The following is an 18,783-nucleotide window of genomic DNA, read 5'->3' on the forward strand; positions in this document are numbered from 1 at the left end:
TGAACAGTAAACCCTCAGCCAAACAAACAGGAAGACACCAAGGAGAAACCCTACCCGGTTCATGCATAGGAGACACGGCATGAAGACCACGAGTAGGCCCATCGCTCACCTGCATTGGCCAACGAACAAGTTGTTAGCCATGAGAAACAAACCACAATTACATTAACAAAGTGCAACCAGAACAGAGGGTAGGGTTATGAGGACTTACCAAGGTAGAGCCGAGCCTGTGTAAGCCGACAGAGGAGCCACAGAGCCAAGGTCATAGCCATAGATTTGCTCGCTGCCACGAGGAACAGAGGCTGTCAGCAACTGAGAAAAGCAAAGTAAGAACAACTAGCATAGAAAGAGAGCTTACCCTTCAGAAGACTACCGAGTGGAAGTCGAAAGCTGAGCTACTCCATAGCTGCAACCTGAGAGAAGAACAAAACCCAAACAAATAATCAACCTATGAAGCCAACGCATGGAGCGGAGACAAGTAAACTAAAGCTGCAACTAAAAACACAAATGTTGGCGAGAAAAAGTTGACAATAGAGACCGATATCGAGGGTTTCACACCTAGCCCAAGGCCAGGACACATGTCCTTGCCACAATAAAACAATAGTACAACAACATTAAAGTCAACCAACCACGCATTAATAAAAGTTAATCAACCATTTATCATTAACCCGAAAGTTTAAAGGGTTGGACCCATCACTTGAGATGTGAATATTTTGAGATAATGGATAAGGTAAGAAATATTGCTTACATAGTACATGCCCCATATTATGGATATAATATAATATAATTTTATCAATGTCTCCCAAATGACCAAACTAGGCAATGAGATTGCTTAGTACATGAATGGAAATACAAAATGGGAGTTCTATCTCACTATCAAGGGTGAAACTCTATTTCGATATAGCAAGGGGAAATTCAGTGAGACTACAGTGATCAAGGTTTTTTATAATCACAAGAAGCTTCTCTCTTTGTTTTGGTCTAATTGCAGAGGTAATATTGCAGATTGGAGTAGAGAAAATTTTAGTGATACTACACTGATGTTTCCTCATTATCTAGATGATATATCATAGACAAGACCTTGGTTCTCTATATCACAGAAAAGGAGAGATCACTGCCACTCAGGAAGAAGGTCGCAAGTGTGTGACTAGGTCTTAGGATTATTGCATGAAGAAGGTCTTGGTGTGGCCATGATTCGTGATACTAGTTCAATGTAATTTCATGACTATAGTGATCTCATATGGTGCAAAATCTGAAAGAGAAGGAAGCGAAAGAGAGTGAACAAGAAGGTGGAATAGGACTTTTGTCTTGGTCTTGGAGTGGATAATAAGTCAAGGGTCTTGGTCTTGCTATTCATCAATAGGAATCTCTACAAGAATAATATGTGCGGGTCTTCCTCTCAAAGAGAGAGGTTTTAAAACACCATTTACTTGCTATTGTGTTCTTTAGTTTCAGATTAATACATTTATGAAATCTTATCTTTTTCCTTGTGTTAGAATTTTGGTGATTTTCATTTATTTAGAATTTTGATGAGATTGATAGTGTTCATAATATTTTCAAGTTGCCTTCTCTATGATTTCTTCCTAGATGAAACAAAGTGCTTATTAAGTATAATGCTTCAACGCCATGTTTATAGGTTCCCATATTACTATTCCCTGTGAGTATATCCACTCCTATTTGAGTGAAAGTAATTCCTTGTGAGAATATCTACGCCTATATGAGCGAAATCTGTTATGCATCCGCACAAATTCTAAGAATGAAGAGTAGACTGACAAAATAGTCATTCTGCAAGCATGGAACAATTTCAACCATTAGGTTTTTACTATTTCATTCATCTTATAGTTGAGATTGGGCACCATACTGTAATCACTAATATGGCCTTGGAATGGTATTAAAGGCAACAAATTTGATCCCTAAACTATAATGTTGTTAACATATTCATTGTTTTTTCAATGCTCTAATTCTAATTTTTAGGAATGGAAAACTATAGAAAGTTTCTCAAGCTCTTCAAATTTTCTTCATAGAGTATTAAGGGGATAAGAAACTTCATCAAGATGAGATTTCCAACACCATAATATACATGTCTCTGCAAAATATTTAGGAAGGTGTAGTTTGTGCATATACTGTTAAAAAGGTGATTGAAGACAACCCTTTGAAGGTTAAAGAAGTGAGAGATTTATACATAAGCACTAAAATTGGGTTTTAGTCTTTGCTCTGATGCCTTGGATGTGGTTGTGGACAGTCTAATTCTCAACATCAATGAGGATTCACATATACCACTCTTTGACAAGGCGAAATATGTGCAGTGGTTTCTTTCTATGTAGCCATTCTAGAGACCTTTCCCCTATTTATGTTTGAGGTTTTCCACTCAAAATATTTTCTTAATCATCCTGAATGTATCTCTTTGGATATGCTCAACCAATGCCAATGTAGTCGTGCTCATGCAATTCTCTCAGCGATGAATCCTCTCGGATTAAGATCTTATTAATTCGAGGAGCACATTGTACGAAGCTAGTGGGATATTATGATAATAAACTCTATTTTTCTACATCTCTGTTTGTATAATAAAAAGAGATTAATTTTCCATCAATAAAAGTGTATGGAGAAGCGTAGTTTTGGCTAACTACGAAAGAAGTGTAAAAACATTAGTCCTTATATAAATTGAAGTGATCAATGGAAATTTGAATAATCTAAATAAAAACTGGCCCCTTTCTTTAATCGTTCCTATCAGTGGAAGGGTGCAAGATTTGTTGAATCTCCATTGAAAAAAATTGTAGAACTATTAGTTTTATTTATTGCTCCGACCATGTTCATGGGTAGAATACCTCGGTTCATTGAACCTGACATTCATAAAATTTCAATCTTTAACAATACAACATAAAGGGAGACAATCTCAAACAACGCTCTTCACAAGGCAATCGTAAAAAAGTCATCTTACCTCTGCAAGGCTACCAAAAGATCTGATTGTTGCCACACAAGTTTTTGTTGAATCAATATCTCCCTGACATCATGAATAATCTCCACAATAAAAGAGTCCATCCTTGAAAACATGAATGCTAGTTACCACAAATATGAAGGTCCTTTAATAGCCAACCATGAGAAGTATTAATAAGCCCAAATGTAATGACCAACTTTTCACTCTAATAAGATAAAGCATCAAACAAAACAACAACAAAGGTGATGCTATTGGGTTTTATGCCAAAGTGTTGCATCTCTTCAAATAGTTGAAGGGATTCCTTGCCAAATCTGTGAATAACATATCCTACAATAATAGAAGTCGAAAAGACAACATCCCATTTAGACATTTTACTAGACATTTAATGTGAATCAACATCTACAAAAATAGTTCCATAGCCTTATTAAGATACCCATTACGTTCATATCCAACAAGTATTAGTCCCATTAAGGAATTTGAGGAAAACGTTTCACAACCTCATCTTCGTTCCCATCTTCTACCTACCCTAATATTGTAATATTCCAAGGTACTACATTTGGTTTAGGGATTCTGTCAACCACTCGTTGTGAATTCTTTATGCAACCACATTTAGAATACATATTTACAAGAGCAATCCCCACAATGCAATTACATTATAGTCCAGTGGCAATTATGTAATAGTGGACTCCTTTGCGAAGTTCCAGATCTACCAAATTAGCACATAATCGGCCACCATTCCAAATAATCACACCACATTTGGTTTAGACATTTACTTGGATGGCTAGGGTGCCCTTATCTCCCATCTCCCTATAGAGTATTCTAGCCACATCTTCTTTCTTCTATGTTATTGGTTCCTATGATACTGCCATATAGTGTTTCCTTTGCAGCATTTGGTGCAATTGCTAGTTATAGGTACTTTGAAATGACTTGTTTAAAAAAAATGGATATACAATAAACAATGTTAAAACTCTATTTTAAAACCATAAATTGGAAATGAGGTCATAGCTTCACCCCTCCTTGAGATATCTAATCATTTTTATAAAAAATTATATAGGCAAAAAAGCCACAAATATTGCATATAGATACACGTTTAACTTTTACAAAACCTCTTCTTTTCTTGTCTATGTATATAGGGTTTTATCTCGAATTTTATATGGTTTACTCTACTATATGTTGGTTATATAAATTCATAAAATCTGAGAGCTTGATCACATGTTTAATAGTGTAGTTGTTTCCTACTTTGAGGGGGCATTCACTATCTAGAGATCTTTTTGAATGAGTGATTTCACCTGGGATACTAAGGGTTTTTAGATTTTTACAACAATAGGGAAGCCAATATATATGTGATCCCTTCATATAACGTGAGGGAAATGTGTATAGACTATGCTTACCTCAATGTTATTGCGCTCAACCAATCAATTTCATTCACTATTTGGAAAGATATTTCTCACTGAAATGAAAATAATATCTTTGGTGATACATCCAACATTAATCAATATATCAAAAGCATAACACGATAAAGTATAAACAAGAAATGACTCATTTCTACCTAAAGTATCATAATAATTTTCTAAGGGAATATTCAACCCTACGATCACTCTTACATCTCACATATTCTAAATGATAAGAAAACAATAATAAGTTATGGAGTAGATCACTTTCTTAAATATTACTACAAATACAAGTTTGATAAATACATAGATATTTTTGCTTAAAACGTCTAAAAAATAAAATAAAAAACAAGACACCAAGAATTATAACTTGGGGCAACTCATATTTTTATTTCTCTAAATAAATATCTATATATAAACCTCTTACTTAGATAAGAACTAATTATGAATATAGATGGAAATTATATACTACCACCCCTTATGAATAAGGACATGTTAACACTATCATGAATAATGACATCTTAACACTCACTCGAATATTTATTGGTCATTTCTATAATTTACCGGGTTATAAGAACGGCGAGATATATATATAAAAAGTGAAAATAAAATGGGTGCTTATGCCACCAAAAATAAATAGATACATAAGAATTCGGTAAAAACAAAAAGATGTCTAGATTCAATAAATATATTGGAAAAGGGATTTAACGAAAAAGTTTAAAATATATTTTCCGACATCTAATAAATCTGAAAATACATTTTAATATCCAGAACATGTTAATGCCATCTTTTAAGTTCGTTTAATAAACGAACTCATCTTCTCCCGACAATTTTATAAATGTATTGCGGGGGGTCCTAAATTTGGTGACAACGAAATCACCTCAATAGTTATGGACCGTTCATTGTAAACACTTTTCCACGAGGTATTTTGTCGCGTCTCAAATTTTGTGACTACGAAATCACCTGATATGTAATGCCATTCATTCTCCCATTATGTCATTCTCCCATCATGTCATTCTCCCATTAAGTGTTTCTCCCATTATGTCATTCTCCCATCATGTCATTCTCCCATTAACTGTTTCTTATGTCAACTGGACAACCGTAGGAGCCATTTACATATTATGTTGGCTTCTCAACTAATGTGGAGTCGAAACAATCGTTGGATCGTTCATTAGTGTTGTTGCTTGTGAGCAAGTGACTGGTAGATAGCAGCGATGATATCCACGAACACGCTCACTCATCGACGGAATGGCTTGTTCGTTCGAAAATGTATTCTAATTCTAATTGGACTATCTTCCTATTTTAAAAGAGCCCGAAGCATTGACAGCACATTGCGACAATACCAGGTTGACTATAGGTGGGTCATCGCATATCCTGAGCGCGTGATGGAGCGCTGTCCATTTACTTTTGTTGCCTTAGATTTAAATAAATGAACGTAAAGTTGGCGCCGTGTTTTGTTCGTGTCTCCTGGATGATGAAATTAAAAAAACAAAATGCAACTAATACATTGGACTGCTTACTCATAATTGCAGTTCGCAATTAACTAACCAAGATTTTAAATTCATGGACCTGCATCGCAAAGGTTTTTTGCTCTTTAAATTGCCATTCTCCCTTGGCTAATCCAGCTCGTTTCAATGAGTCAGAGTTTGCGCCGCGTTTTGTTAGTGTCTTAGGATTATGAAATTTAAAAGAAAAATGCAACTAATAAATTAAATTCATGTACCTGCATCTGCTATTGTTGAGTGAGTTGCAGCAAAGTTTTTTTTTCTCTTTAAATCGCCATTCTCCCTTTGCTAATCCATCTCGTTTCAATGAGTGGGAGTTCCGAATTCTCATGTCATCGAGCAAATTGACGCAACAGTTATTATCTTAGCTAATCTGTTGCTCGCGTGGCAGAGGCAGTTCGATTAAATACAACTTTAGAAAAAAAGTCAATATGGTGAACCATCTAATGTTGGTAGCACTATTCGAGAGCGAAATGTCGCCTGGGCGTTGTTAGAACTCGATGATCATTACTAAAAAGGTTAAGGCGTTCCCATTGCGGTTAAGGCGTTCCCATGGCCTGGCATTTGGAACCAACATACATCAATGGTCACTCCACATGGAGAAATTAAAGAGAAACGTGTATGAAAAGCTTAGGAATTTAGATGAATTTATCTTTATCTTTTAATTTTTTCGATTACTGTTACCAAGAGTATTTAAGCTATTCTGACTGCAGCAAACTTGTAGAAGCGTAATTAGTTTTTTCCATTATATTTTAATGACATGATGTAGATCTACCCTGAATGCTAGTTACTGCTAGTCAGTGTTGGATAGCGGTTGGTCTTTTTCGGTAAGCTTCTTTTCAAGGGGAATCAATTCTATAATCTGCCAATATAAAAGTACAATACCTTGACATTTTTTTTATAACAAAATGAAAAAGACTCTATTCCACATGAAATTGAAATCGTTACATCATGTTTAGATGCGGTTTGAAATTATTTTCACATATCTTTACATCATGTTTATATCCATTTCGATAATTTTTTGATTTGAAATATCGTTACATATGTTTAGATGCGTTTTGAATCTTTTTCACATATCTTCGCATCATGTTTGTACCCATTTTGATATATATTTTTTTCAAATAAACACCCCAGCCTAACATCACTGGCAAGTGATTTTGCTGTAAGTGCTTCGAAATTTCTTTACATCATGTTTAAACCAATTTGATTTATATATTTTTCCAATTAAACACCTCAGTCCAAGATGGTTGTCAAGCGATTTATGAGCAAAACCTCGCAACAATAGAGTTTCAATTGTGTCCATGTGCATGGCTAGCAGGCTCATAAAATTATAACACTAGTTAAATTAGGACAACTATATTTACCAATATTGTTGATATACCTTATTTACCAATGTAGTTTATATTGATATATAAAGAATATATATAACCATAATTGTAAATATAGTTGATATATACAATAGACATTTATCAATCACATTAATAATTATTAGATGTATAATGTTAATATAGCTATTAGTTATTTATTATTTGTAAATATTTATAACCAAATTAACATAATATAATAATAGTATATAGTTATTACTAATAATACTTATTTATCTCTCATCATTATTTTAATGATTAATATACATTTATTAACATATTAATATAATTATCAATATATTTTAAACATATTAATATAACTATCAATATTTTTGGTACATAACAATAGATTTATGAACCATTCCAACATAACAATATTAAATTCTAATATTAAATCAATTATTATAAGTTTTAACATTATAAAAGCTAACATTATAAACCCTAAAATTAATATTATTTCCTTACCATTAGTACTATAAAACATACAATAAATATTTTAAACCACAAGATTGATATTATAAATAGCATGATTAATATTATAAACCCTAATATTACAAAATTCAATATTAAACCCAATATTATATACGCTAAACTTAAAAGCCCAACATTTACCATCTAGAATAAAATAAAAAAATGCAATATCACAAATCCAAGGGATTAATATTATAAACACAAGGGGAAATAAATTCAAGGGTTTAATATTTGATGCAAGAGCATCCGGACTTAGCCAACAATGCGATTGTTTGTTCACATGGTGTGGCTAAATTAGTTGAATTTCATTGACCTGAGTGGTCAAAAGGCAATTTTAGTAGAGAGGATTGGATCTCTCGAAAATGATCTTTACATCATTATTGTAATAATTAGACAATTGTATTATTTTTAGACTAAGGGATAAGTTGTTAACATAGGTGTGTAACAGAGCTTAAGAATAGAGATTTAATTGTTGCATTGATTAAAATAGAGATCTAGTTGTTAGTGTGGTTAGAATAGTATTTAACTCATAAAAGAGAAAATAATGTAATGGAGAAGGATTAGCTGAGATGAGGAAGAATTAAGTGAGAAGCAAGAGTTTGAGTGATAGATATGGTTTTGAGATTGAGACAGAGGTCAAATAAATTGATGTAATTGAGTTGAGAGGGCCAAGACTCTGTAACTTCTATTTTATTGAATAAATTGATTAAGTGTGCAGTTGTGTGTTAATCCTGGCGTAAAATCTCATTTACATCTGTGTATCGGTGTTCTGGATCCTAAATGTGTATTTCCTCTGTTTTAACGCTTTAATTATAAATCTCAGCGTTTATGTGTTTATTGTTAATCGCGGTCATTTAGCGTTAAAGGTTAATCTTGGGATTAAGTGCTAAACCTTCCTTAAGCGCTTTATTAAAGTTTGATTTAAAGCACGTGGGTTGTATTTGATGAGCGGGAAGTGGTATATTGCGTGCCTTTCAAGTGGTAAGTGGTAATATTCCGAGTCCGCACGATTAGCTTTAGAGGTCGACACATAGCAAACGGAGGAGAGAGAAAAAAAACTTTTCTCACGTGCCTCCGAAGTGATGAAGACCGTGATTGAGTCCACGTGAGATCACGTGACAATCGTTGGATCAGATGAGTAGATTGACGATCGAAAATCAACAGGCTAGTTAGCGATTAGGGAGAACCATAGTTGTTAGATTTGGAGAGAGGAGATCAACGGTGTAGAGTAAAGCGCTTGTTAAAAAAGGGATAGCCAAGTGGGACTGGCGGTATTTAGTGAGAAAAGCAGGACCCTCAGGAAAATGTAAGCCACCTATAGAACTTGTTTAAACGCATCGGATTGGTTACAAAGTAACCATTAGATTATTTTTAGACTAACGCCTTATTTCATCAACCTTCTGTGTCAATTTTTGTACAAGAGCACAGAGATTGAGTTTTGTTGTGGTAAACAGGCCACCAGGAGACGAGTTGGCATAGGTCGAGGAAAACTTGAAGCAAATGTGGTTCCACTGGATGAGATTCGGAATCTGCATACAAGGATGGACACAATGGAGACTGCCCAAAGGAGAGCACCAGGCGAAGAATTTTCCAGTGCTACAGAAGAATCTTTTGAGGAATAAGAAGAGGAGGAAAATAAAACTACGAAATTTATCAAGATGTTGGCTAAAGTAGGTGGAAAACCAAAGGTCGAAATTCCTGTGTATGAAGGGAGTCTCAATGCAGAAGAGCTGATGGATTGGATTAGTTCATTAGACAAATATTTTGACTATGAGGAGGTTGATGGTAAAAAGAAGGTGAAATTTGCAGTGACCAGATTGAAGGGTGATGTAGCGATTTGGTGGGATGAACTACAAACATCCAGAACAAGAAAAGGAAAGTCCAATATCAAGAAATGGGATAAAAACCATAGAGAAAGAGGAAGGCTATTACAAAAAGTAAAAGAAGTGGGATTTATAAAACCTTGAATATTTTGTCTTTTCATTGAAACAGATGCATTTATCTCAATGTATATGTTGATTCTTGATCCTATATGATTGATTGCACTTGATGCATTGGCTTCATTGTAGTTACTGATTTCTAATCCTATTTGATTGCTTGGAATAGATGCATTGATTTCAATGTCGATTTTGATTTCTAATCCTATTTAATTTCTTACACTACATGCATTGATTTCGATGTAGATGTTCATTTCTAATTCTATTTGATTGCTTCCACTCAATGTATTGATTTTAGTGTATATGTTGATTTATAATCTTATTTTCCTACTTGCACTCGATCCATTGATTTTAGTGTAGATGTTAATTTATGATTTGATGTAACTTATGTATGATGTACATTAATTCCAAAGTAATTACCTTAATAGCGTGCATTGGTTTCAATGTATGCACAACAAAACTATTAACGACGTGCATTGATTTTTGTGTTACAATAATTCAACCATAAATAAAATACTTGGATTTTCGACTTAAATAAAATGTTCACTTACCTGAAATGTTTTCTTCTTGGAACAATAAACTATTTGTAATTATTTACATTCTTATTATTTTATTTTCTCGATATTTCAACATCGTTTAGCACTTTACATTCAAACAACATAATACAAAACAACTAGTATTGTAGCATACTTGGATTTTAACAGTCCATATGCCAAAATGATTGACATTGGAGAAAACTACTATTAATGTTGGATAGTAAGAGATATAAGGTATGGAGTTTAGTACAATAGCTCAAGTAAAATATTTGAATGGTCTACGAATTCAACTGTCATTTCATATGATCATTATGAAAAGGTGAAAAAAGAATAGGTGTTATAGTAAGAACAATAGGAAAAAATAGTTTTACAATGATTACAATGTAATTGACTACATTCTTATTATTCACATTTTCTATCATTCAACACTGTTACATTGTCACTTTGCATTCAAAATCTTATTTCATCATTTTTCATTATTCAAGTTATTAACAATCTCTACCATCTCAAAAAACTAAGGTAACTAAATAAATTTAAAATCAAACTGACCATTTTAATGTTAGACATATTTAGCATATTTAACATGATGAGAATAAATATATGTTCAACAAATTTTGTATGATTGCACACTACTGAAATCAACATAGGTCCGTCTTAATCTTGGACATATCAAGCATGAAGATGGATCAAATGCCTCGAAGTGCAAACCTTTCCTCAAGTTCTATATTCAAAAAAGAATTTTGCACATTGAAATATTTAGTCCTTCTTGATACTTGATATAACAAAAGTTAAGAGGCATATAAACTAATTATAAACGGAATTCAAAACAACATCTTACATGGTCATTTTATATAATTTAAAATTTAACTTATTAAAAAAATTATAACTATAATATTATAATTAAATATATTTATATGCCTAATTAAATATATTGTGTATGCCCACACATAAAAAAATGAGATTATTTAAATATGTAATAAATCATTTAAATCGGTAATAGTCAATTAGTTTACGTAGCTAGAGGATCAAACAGATGTGGTTGAATATCTTTATTATATTATTTTACTGTTTTGATACATTATTACATTTTTTATATATCTTAAATTAGTATCTCAAATAATTATTATATTATTTTAATCTTTTGAGACATTATTAGAAAACAAAATATCAGTCGAAAAGATGTATTAATTTTTAAATTAATATTTAAAATAATAACTATGTTGTTTCAACATTATCATGAAAAATCAAATAACTTTAAAATATATTTTTGTGTTTTGTATCAATAGTCTATTTAATCATACACTTTTAACCAAACAAATATTATTACGTCATTTTACCTTATAAATATAATTTCTTTCATTAAAACAAATGGAATTTTTAGTTGACGTATCATTGAACCGGACGTATGTTTTTGCAATTACTAATGAGACTTCGAAGCAAATCTTATTTTCTTGGAGTCTCATAATTAACTTGGAGTCTCATAATTAACTTTAATGTCTGACCTAAAATTATACTAGCATTTGTACCAAATGTTGCAAAGAAAACGTCGTAAGGAAATAAAAAAGGAACTAGTAGCTTGAAGTGTCTTGTAAAATTGATGCAATCTCTACACATCATTGTAATGTTACAAAATTGTATATTTACAATGTCCAAGATCATTCAATAAACATTTATTACCACGACAAAGAACATTTATTAAAGACTTGGAAAATAGGCTTGTGATCACCCTATGAGGACACAAATGAGAATTTTGAAGGTATTTTCATTGGAAACAACTTTTGAATGGTGCTACATAATATCTACAATAAACATATGATAGATATTATATAAAAAATGATATTGGAAACAAGTTACAATTCTAATCACAATCAATGTATCTATCTATCTATGTTTTTTTTATATAAAGACTAAAGTCATGGTAAGTCAAGTTGACTGTTAGGCATGGATCTCTTGGTCTTGCACAAAAGTTTGTATAAAATACCATAGATGTTGTAAGCCATTGTTGAGGGAGGTGACACATGGCAAGAGGCACAAAAAATATGATGGCTTCTTCAATGTCCCAAGCATTCTTGCAGCAAGCTGCATTGTGATGATGTACATTATCCAATGATGTCCATGTGATTTGACTACAAGAAAGTTAGAAGTGACCATCTTGACTACTGTGATAGCAGTAAGAATCCTCCAGAAAAATATCCCACCAAAACTAATTACAAAGTCGTCCCATCATAAAGAAATATATACATAATAACATATATTAAACAAGAGGGCATGGGTCCAAGCATCACACCATACATAAATAGGAAGCAGAGTAGCATAGTACATTCAAGCAGCTTGAAAATTTTCACCACAGATCTTGGTCCTTTGCCTTCTCTAGAAGGTACGATCTTGAAAGGTCTTATAGTAAAGAAGAAAAACAACCTAGGGTTAACTGAGAACTCTTATAGATGTAAATGACCTAGCATTTTCCTATATTTTGGTTATAGGTGAGAGCCAAGAATCCTTTCAATCTGACTTAAACTAACAGGTTGCTGAAGCTATCAAGAATAAAAAATCACAAACCTGTATCAATTACATCATCAACATGTCAGTGAGTTAATTTCAACTACAGTTGTCTCATGGATTGAGAATTCATCAATGAGATAGAATTGATTTACTTCTACAATTTAAAATAGATTTCATTGTTTCTAATTTCTAAACCCTAATGTTGTAAAAATTATTGATTTCAAGACTAAACAACATCCAATAATGGAGGGTTCAATGCATGAAAGAAAATGCTGAAAAAGATTTAGAATGCCAATGCTGAAATAGATTGCTCCTCAAACTGATTTTGTTTCATAGAACCACAAATGTCACTATGAATTAACACAAGAACTTCAAAGTTCCTCGACATATAATTGATCACAAGAAAAAAGTTTGTGAACAGTTGAACAAATACGTGAATACACACTAAGAAACAAAATCTGCATGGCATATTGCCAGAATATCGAATATAACAAAAATTATTATGCATTCAACCTTTATATATTATTTTTGAAGCCAGCCACAAATGAAAACATATTTCATGTCCTCAATAATGGCGACTAAAGTAAAAAGATGTTAATGAATGTCAGCAAAAATAAACATGTGTACATGTTCATGTATGTACAACGTCAAGGCCCAATGACAGACAACTAACTTATTCAATTGTATAGTACAGGGCTCTAGATTTTAATTTGATGTTGGATCTGGCACAACTAAAGTACCATCTAATTCAGAAAATTTGAGAAGCATTGTGACATATAAAAAACTATTGAAAATAAACAAATACTAAACCATTATTTAATATTAAACCATTATTTTTATTAAAATACGCAAATGCATATCCATGAGACCTGTACAAAGTTAGAGGCCCCTTCAATGATTCCAATAAGGATATATCCAACTTTATAAATAGACAAAAATGCAAGCACACGTTTCATGCTTGTTTGGGTAATAGCGACTAAATTACTTAACAACATGCTAAAAAGATCTAATATTTCCAAAAGATGTAGATCCTACATCTCACTTTTCCACGATCTTTTGTTAAGGCAATCATATGAGCTGAACATCAAATAGCTTTTGTGTCCAAAATCATAATTTATCAAATTTAGATACCCTATCTACAAATATCTTCAGACGTCCATAATTTTGATTGTTACTAATGACTTTTCTTTTCCTATCCATTAATAATAAAATCTTAACAAAAGTTGTACCTTTTGAAAGAAGATCAAGAACTCGAACCCTGAAATCCAGCATCTCGATGTACTAAACTCCCAAGTAGACAGGGCTGATTCCAGTAACATATTGTGAAGTATTTGGTTGAAGAACAGTACCAGCATCCGAGGCATAGTTGGCCCCATGAAGAAAATCAGAGCCTAATGACTGCAGATATGGACTAAGAAAAGGAAAGTCAAAAGCTTGATCTGCTCAATTGCCATCAATGAAAATGTCATTTACTCACTGAAGCCTCATTTTCCCTTTTTTTAGCAAATGAGCATGGAGCCGATTACTTCTTTGAAGGAGAGAACTAGGTCTAGCCGATTACTTCTTTAAAGGAGAGAACTAGGTCTAGCCGATTACTGCTAGCAGTTCAGATGAGGAATCTTGCCAAATCTAGCAAGCTCATCAAGGTCAAGAACTCCTTCAAGATTTTGGAGGATCTGAAGAGGCCCGTGAAGCCCAAGTAGGCCAAGCCTGTAAAGGCTAAAGTCCCAGCCAAGAAGCTCGCAGTTTAGACCAAGAAGGCTAAAACACTCACCAAAGTAGCCAAGGCTCCTAAAGTCCCTGAGTCGAAGCCTACAACGTCCCCTAAGAAGGTAGAGAAGGCAATGCAACAATGCCTGATAAGAAGGCGGTACCTGCAAAGAAAGAAAATCCTGCCAAGAGGCTTGCCTCTTCCTAGGCTATAAAGAGGGCGACTTCTCCTAAACTGAAAAGGACAGTGCCTGCCGCAAAGAAGGCCTAGAAATAAGATGATGCAGTTGAATTTCTAACTGCAAATCTGATATTTGAATTGAATAAACTGTAAACATAAATTAATTTTAATTAGAATTGGCATCAAGAAGTAGAACTATGTTGATGTATTTAATGGTGATGAATTGTCACTCAGTCAAGACCAATTGAATGATTATATCTGCCCTCTCCCAAACTTTTGTTCTATTATTATTATATAAGGTGATTAATGGTTTTATTTGAGATGAAAATAATTGTAATTTTTGTTGTAATTTAACATTGATCCTTGTGAAAAAGGATGTTGGTAGGCTATGGTTATTTAAACATGGAATTTCTGGATTATTTTGTGTTGAATGATTCTATCTGCCCTCTCCCAAACTTTTGTTCTATTATTATTATATAAGTTGATTAATGGTTTTATTTGAGATGAAAATAATTGTAATTTTTGTTGTAATTTAACATTGATCCTTGTGAAAAAGGATGTTGGTAGGTTATGGTTATTTGAACATGGAATTTATGGATTATTTTGTGTTGGATTCAGCTATGGCCATAGTGCGATATAAATTAAAAATGACTTATCTCAACTTTATTTACAACCTTGAGATCTTGCACCTTATAAATAATGAGATATTTGGACAATGTCTTCGACTCAGGGAACTGCAAAGCCTATAATCAGGAATGCGGTCAAAGAAAATAAGTCGAGCGGTTACAGGGGATCAAAACAACTACCTTCTCATCCCACATATTTTTAGGTTTCAATTCTTGGCCTCTAAATATTTTTCTCACATTAGGTTTTGAACGCAGGAGTCTCATTTCCATTTTTTTTAGAAGATGAGCACGGAGGCTATTACATCTTTGAAGGAGAGAACCGGGTATAGCCAACATGCCATAACAACCTATGTTGGCAGCAAGTACCAATCTCAACTCCCTGCCAATTTTAAGAAGTTGCTAGCAGTTCAACTGAGAAATCTTGCCAAATCTGGCAAGCTCATAAAGATCAAGAACTCCTTCAAGCTTTCGGTAAGAAGGTAGAGAAAACAATGCAACAATGCCTGATAAAAAGGTGATACCTACAAAGAAAGCAGATCCTGCCAAGAGGCTTGCCTCTGCCTAGGCTATAAATAGGGAAACTTCTCCTAAACTGAAAAGGGAAGTGCCTGCCACAAAGAAGGCCTAGAAATAAGATGATGCAGTTGTATTTCTAACTGCAAATCTGATATTTGAATTAACTAAACTACAAACATAAATTGATTTTAATTAGAATTGACATCAAGAAGTAGAACTGTGTTGATGTATTTAATTGACAACACCTTTTTTTATTCTGTTTATGTTTTTATTTACTGTAATTTTTTCAATTGAAAATAGGCAAAATGTTCACTTAATGGAAGTTTAATGTACAACCTTAGTGAGTCTAGCATTTAAAAATATAAGTTTCCTATTTGAAAGTCACAAGCACAATCCAAAAAAGATAGAATATGAGGAGGTCTTTTGTCCTACAAACAAAGAATCTTACACATCAATTTAGTGTCTAGCTAAAATATGTTACAGTCCAAAAAAGATGAATATGAAGAGGTATCTTATGCCACAAACAAAAAATCTTACACATCAATTTAGTGTCTGGCTAAAATGTGTTATTCTCATTAAACGATTAAAAAACAGAAATTAAATTTTCATAAATTTCTCTATCAGTAAATAAAGAGGCCTTACAAATAAATAAATCCCAACCAATCTCGTACATCAAACATACATTTGAGATTGGCCTAGCTAAAATGTAACGTTGCATTAGATTATGTTTATTATCATATTCACTTTAAGCCCATTTGAATATCTGTTTGCCCAATACAGCACATGGACAGTGTTGCCCTCTCCTGCACTCTTCAAATGTAGAACAACTCGAGGAAGGTTAAGAGATAGGGCAATCACATAACTAAGGATCATGAAATGAGACAAAGAGTAACAATATTATTAAGAGTATGACGCAAAAGAAAATTGGATATGGAAGTATATCAAGATATAACTAAGATTTTCACACTTAAATTCCAATTCGTATTACCATTTACTTGCCTAATAACATTTCATTCCATGTCCTCTCTTTGGCACACGCTAATGTATTACGTAAACAATTTACATAATGTGACCATTGCTATAATGCCATAACACTGTGACCCCATCCTTGATGGTCACAACACTAACAAACATAGCTAAAAACATCCTTTCCCAGCAGTCCAATGAAGATGTCCTAGAGGCTAGAATCTATTCTATTTTGTACATCCTTCTTTAGTGATGTGATACTAAAGATTCCTTTTACAGAATTTTATTGATCCTGCAAAGCTAAAGAGGATATTGTACCCTATACATCTTGTACCCTCTACTTCTGATCTGTACCTGTGACCTTTACATGAGATATGTACCAGAATCTTGTTCCAGTATCCTGTAGTTGTACCATACCCACCTCGTCGTCAGCAACTGCTCAAGACTGTATCCTGTTGTGCGTGTACCCAACCATATCACAAGCTATTTTGTTGTATATGCACCCAGTTCTATTCTAATATATATCCTGCTATCAACATTTCCACTTACAACAATATTATTTGTGTTGGAATCAGGAAGTCTATAGGCCTTTGAAAAATCAATGAATTGAACAAATACGTACTTATTTCCTTTTTAGCTTTTTGTTTTGTATCACAATTATAAGTAGGACAACCAAAAATTATAAGGTATTTGATTGAAGATTTTATCTTGGGTGACACTTCTTCAGATGTCGTTCCTCAGAATTGCTTTACTTGGATTTCAATTCAATAAGGAAACAAAAGTGTTGGTTGCTTCCGTCATGAACCTGTTAGGCAGGCCTTTATCTTCAACATGTTCCTAGCAATTACCATCATGGTTCTATTATTTCATTTAGGCACCCCATTTTATTGAAGCATATATGGAAGAGTCAGCTACTTTTTATGCCTTGGTGCTTCGGTGGTCTTTAAAAAATATCTTGAAACGTATTCCACTATCACCTGTCCTCAGACCCTTCATCTTTTTGTCACTGAACGTTTCAGCTTGCACGGCAAATGCAACCTAAACTTCTATGAATAATAAAAATAATGCTATCTAATTTTTCAAAACGAAAAGTTGACCTGATTTGAAAACCCTGCATTCCTTCACATAAGCACACCCCATTGATTTCCAGTAGTTTCCATTGATGTCACATAAAATCCCTCTTTCCATTTCCTACTAATCCATTTAAATGGAAAATAATCGCTCATTTTATATGATTGTTGTGTATAGAGTGTACCTAAGAAAAACTGGTGCATCATCAGATCACTACAAGGAAGTTTAGTAAACACTCAAAGCCTCAGCATCAAGAGTATTTCCCAGAAGCACAAACATTAAAGATGTTACTCCAACAGTCCAGAGTAACAATCAATACCCCAACTGCAACAACATGGGTTGCTTTATTTTAGGAACTACTATGGCTAAATCAAACTCCAAAAAACATTTATGCTAGCTTCTATACTCTTTAACTTCGAGATATCTAGCTTCTAGAATCTATACTCTTAAACTTAAAAATATTAATGGTGCGGAGATATAATTTTAAGGTCATTTTTGTCGATGCATGCATTTCACTTCAACAATGTTCCCTGCTATGTTCAGGTTGTTTAGAAGTTAGAACGTTGTATAGGTTCTATCAAAGAAAGGTTGTTTAAAATTAAAAATCGATGGTGGCAGCAAGTACCAATCCCAACTCCCTGCCAAATTTAAGAAGTTGCTAGCAGTTCAGCTGAGAAATCTTGCCAAATCTGGAAAGCTCATCAAGGTCAAGAACTCCTTCAAGATTTTGGAGGAGCTAAAGAAGCCTGTGAAGCCCAAGTAGGCCAAGCCTGTAAAGGCTAAAGCCATGGCCAAGAAGCTCGCAGTTAAGCCTAAGAAGGCTAAGACACTCACCAAAGTAGCAAAGGCTCCTAAAATCCTTGAGCCGAAACCTGCAATATCCCCTAAGAAGGTAGAGAAGGAAATGCAACAATGCCTGATAAGAAGGCGGTACCTGCAAAGAAAGAAAATCCTGCCAAGAGGCTTGCCTCTTCCTAGGCTATAAAGAGGGCAACTTCTCCTAAACTGAAAAGTGCAGTGCTTGCTGCAAAGAAGGCCTAGAAATAAGATGATGCAGTTGAATTTCTAACTGTAAATC

Source organism: Pinus tabuliformis, chromosome 3_2 (assembly GCF_031772625.1).
Source record: "Pinus tabuliformis cultivar Carrire ecotype Pingquan chromosome 3_2, CPIR1, whole genome shotgun sequence".
NCBI lineage: Eukaryota > Viridiplantae > Streptophyta > Pinopsida > Pinales > Pinaceae > Pinus > Pinus tabuliformis.